The sequence below is a fragment of the Rattus rattus genome, chromosome 17, assembly GCF_011064425.1.
Source record: "Rattus rattus isolate New Zealand chromosome 17, Rrattus_CSIRO_v1, whole genome shotgun sequence".
Taxonomy (NCBI): Eukaryota; Metazoa; Chordata; class Mammalia; order Rodentia; family Muridae; genus Rattus; species Rattus rattus.
The window spans coordinates 33,188,600-33,192,780 of NC_046170.1; the positions used below are offsets into that span (position 1 = coordinate 33,188,600).

The 4,181-nt window shown below is 41.8% G+C and overlaps 1 non-coding gene across 1 annotated transcript; it reads left to right on the forward strand.

The window, feature by feature from the left end:
• The first annotated feature begins 210 nt into the window (after positions 1 to 210).
• LOC116886774 lies at positions 211 to 370 on the forward strand. The gene has a single exon (XR_004386171.1). It is a non-coding gene; the product is annotated as a U1 spliceosomal RNA (small nuclear RNA).
• Positions 371 to 4,181: the final 3,811 nt, after the last annotated feature.

The window sequence follows — 4,181 nt, forward strand, 5'->3', positions numbered from 1 at the left end:
TTGTGCTGCATCAGACGCATGCTAGGCATGTGTTAGAGCAGACTTATGGATGCTTCCCACAGAAGAGAATTACTTAAGGTAAGAACGGGAGTCAGGGAAAGAGCAGTGGAGACTGCAACAGAAAGGGGGGAAATAGTAGGAACTAGAGGAGTAAACAGAAGCTTAAAAGTCATTAAAGCTGTTGAAAATGATAATTCAAGATGATACGAGATATTGCCTGGCAGGAGAGAGATGGTTGTCATGCAACTGATTTTCCTAGGGTGATGCTTAGCCATTTCTTTCCAGATGTGCTAACCCTGTGTTTTCCCCGGCTGTGAGAAACTCAGCTACATATTTTGTGCTAGTAGGGAAACAGCAGTCATCCTCCTATGCACAGAGAGAGGGTGGGGGGAGAGGAATATTAAGGGAGGTATAGAAAGAGTGAATGAAAGTAAATAAAGCAGGGATGAGAGGGAAAGTACATGGTTTAGGTAAGAGAAATAACGGAGAAAACATAGAATAGGTAAGCAATCTGAAATTAAACCATGACTATTAAGTACTCGTGCAGGAGTGGGGATGTTTAAGAAGTCACAGTGAAATGAGAGTGAAGTCAAAAATACATTTTCGGTCAAAATCTCTTCCTTGCTTATAGTACCAAAAATTATCCTTCTCCTCTCTGAACATAAGTCCTAAGAAGGCTCGGTCAACCAGAATTTGGTGTGGAATCTCAGAAGACTTTACAGATGTAGCCATTGCTGAAGAGAAGATGGATCTTATATTGAGTTGTCATTTGTCAGCGTCCAAAGAAAGTGTCTCTGAGGTGGCATGGCTATTTCAATTAGTCACTACCCTTATCCATCATCTATTTCCCTATCAACCCCCTTAGCCTTGGCATCGTAATTGGCAACCACAACAACTTCCTTATAAATAAGGACTTACCTAACTGAGTCCATGCCAAAGTGCATCCCTCTAGAGTGCTCTCTGCCACTCGATCCAAGTACATGACAATCACCTCAGGTGGTAGAATAGACTTCTGCATTTATCAAATGATTTCTTTGGTATTGATGGGTCTCAGGTGCCAATATTAGTAAAGGCCTTAGGTGATGGCTATCTATGGCCTAACTGTGCTTCCTTCTAAATATATGTCTTTAAGGCCTAAAGCCACACCACATCTGACCCTGTGATATCTGGAAGCTTTGGGAGCTGAATAAGTCATAAGGGAAAAGTCATCAGAAGAAGCTTTATTAGCCATAAGAGAGACTCCCTCTCTGGCTTCTGGGGATACATTAATAATGTGACCATCTGCAAACTTGTAGAAGAGACATCAGAAATTGGGTAACTTGACCATAGCCTTTCCTATTGTTTGAATTACTCTGTCTACTGTGGTTTTGTTGCAGTGCCCTTAGCTAAGAAAGTAACTTCAATGTACAACTGTGACTGAGAAATCTGTGACCTGTGAGAGAGCCAAAAGGCATCATGGGAGAGATCAAGCATGCAAATGGCATGACCCAAGACCATTATTCTCTAAGCATCAATGTCCTCATCTGTACAGTAACTGTATCACTGAGCTCGCCTTGCTGGATCATTGAGAGGGTTAAATGAGATTAATTAAGTAGACGCAGCATACTGCTCGGAAAAAGTCTTTGACAAGATGCTTCAGAACTTTAAACTACAGGAACTTGTCCTTTGAAAGTGTTGGCTATCAGTTTGGAGATAAGCAATGTTTTCTTCTTAAACATTAATAGCGTAAATAATGTTAAAACTAAAACACCGAGAGGGGAACTGCTATGTAAACCAGAAATCCAATACTGGGTATAAATCCAAAGGAAATGAAATTGGTATTTCAGAGAGACATCTGCAGGCCTGCTTTGTCTGCAGTACTATTCGTGATGGTCACAATATGGCGCCATCTACAAATGCATCGAAAGAAAGAAAGAAAGAGGGGGGGGAAGGAAGGAAGGAAGGAAGAAAGGAAGGAAGGAAGGAAGGAAGGAAGGCAGGAAGGAAGGAAGGAAGGAAGAAAGAAAATGTGTCACACAGAGACAACAGAATGCTATTCAGCTACTAAGAGAACGAACCGCTCTTATTATAGATGAGTAGTATAGAATGTGGAATAAGCCAAACACAGACATACTCCCATTCCAAGATGACATGAATTTGTGAAATTTAAGAGTTCTAAGAGTAGACTACTGGTAATAGAATAGTGATATTGGCAAGGATAAGGATAAAGGGAGTGGCAGTTAGGCCAATGAGAAAGGAAAAATAAACTCTAGTATTTTCTACACAGTAACCTGATTGTAGAAAGCAATAGCAGATTGTATATTTCAAAACCACCAGAAGAAAAGATGTCGAATGTTCTCATTACAAGGAAATACTGAATATTTCAGTTGTTGGATATGTAAATGTCATTGGTAATGGTTCTATATATATAATATCAATGCATATATATATATATATCTGCATTGAGACCTCACACTGTATCCCACAAGCATGCATGATCATTGTTTTAATCACAAAAATATTTTATAAGGTAGTAGTTTGACCATCATCGAGACAGCAGATTCCTCAGTTCAAGTCTCCTTCAGAGATACCTACGTGCTGGTTCAGCACAAGTCTCTGAAGTGTCTATGATGCCTGGTAAATCCATTGGCTGTTTCTCTGTAATGTGCCCCAAAATTACCATCACCTTGTTCTTTAGATCCATGAGTTCCACAAACACCTCTTTTTCTGTGTAAAATTAAAGGAATGTCAGTGAAAAGGGAGACGACTGCTTCTAGAGTCATCCTCCAAGCAAATTATATTGTTCTTCTAAGAAGTAGGAACCATCTAATTCCTTGTTAGTTGAAATGTGGTCCAGGAGTACCTCAGACCAGCTGCAACAGAAAACAGCTTTCAGCAAAACTCCCCAGTGATGTTCTTAGGAGTAAGAACCTACCTACTGTTGATGCTTGGCCATTTGCTTATATTGAAATGCTTAATTTTGGCCCCCAATGCCTGGTTGCCCCTAGGGCTGAGAGAGTCTGTATATACCCAAGTGACATACCCAAGTGACAAACCCAAGTGACATTATGTAATCTTACCCCACCCCCAAGATATCCCTGATTGGTGAATAAGCTGCAGACAATAACAAGGCAGAAGAGAGATAGGTGGGATTCTTAGATTCCTGGGCTTGGGGTCTAAGGAGACAGAGAGAGAGAGGGGAGGGGGGAAGGGGAGAGGAGAGACAAAGAAGACACCATGGATTAGATGAGTCATGCACATTGGCCAACTGAAGTTAAGAGCAGCCCTGAAGCAACATGCCAAATTATAATTCAGGATCATTGATGGAAAAACAGATCCTAATAGCATAGCGAGTAGACATATGCCCAGCTCTAGTGCTGATTAAGGCTTATTATAAGGATAAAGATTATCTTTTTCTTTATCTGGGAATTGAATGATCAAAGGCAGGGTAGAAACTCGATTGAGATTAAATAATTTTCAACAACAACCTACATTAGGGCTCCTTGGTGATGAGACTGCAGAAGATGGTATTTTTTTTTCTAGAAAGATAACTGAATGTTTAAACCCTGGGGCCTGGACCATGGCGTCTCCACAGCAGGCAATTTCATTTGTTTTGAGTTCAGTGAGATTCTTGTGGCAAAGCCTGATGAGGCCTTTTGGTGGTGATCCTGAAAGCCCCATTCTCAGCCTTGTGCTTTGCTGAGGAAGTCTGGTCGCTGGTTTCGGGGACTCTGTCCCTAAAGAAGGATGTCCAGACAAAGAATAAATATATCCTGCCTCAAAGCTGGCGAAGCTTTCATTACTATTTCAATCAAAAACTCCATAGCCTGTCTATTCTGGTCTGTGGGTCTTTTCATCCTGCCCCGCAAAGATGAACTGATGTAGCCCAATGGAAAGTCATCAAAGCAGGCACCATGAGTGCTTGTCCCCCTGCCTCCTTCCCCCCAGGCTGCTTCTCTGCAGTACAGCCTTCTGTTCCAGATCACCATCAGAAGGGCAGACACACTAGGACAAAATCTTCAGTCGCCCAACCAAGAAAGTAGAAGGAGCAGAACTGTGGAGTTAGTGGCAGGGGCTTCCAATAATAAAACCCCAGGCAAGGAAGATGGCTTAACAGGTAAAAGTACTTACTGCTGAGGCCTGCCAAACCGGGGTTTAATCCCCTGAACCCACAGTGGAAGGTGAAGAGTAGCTGTCCTCTG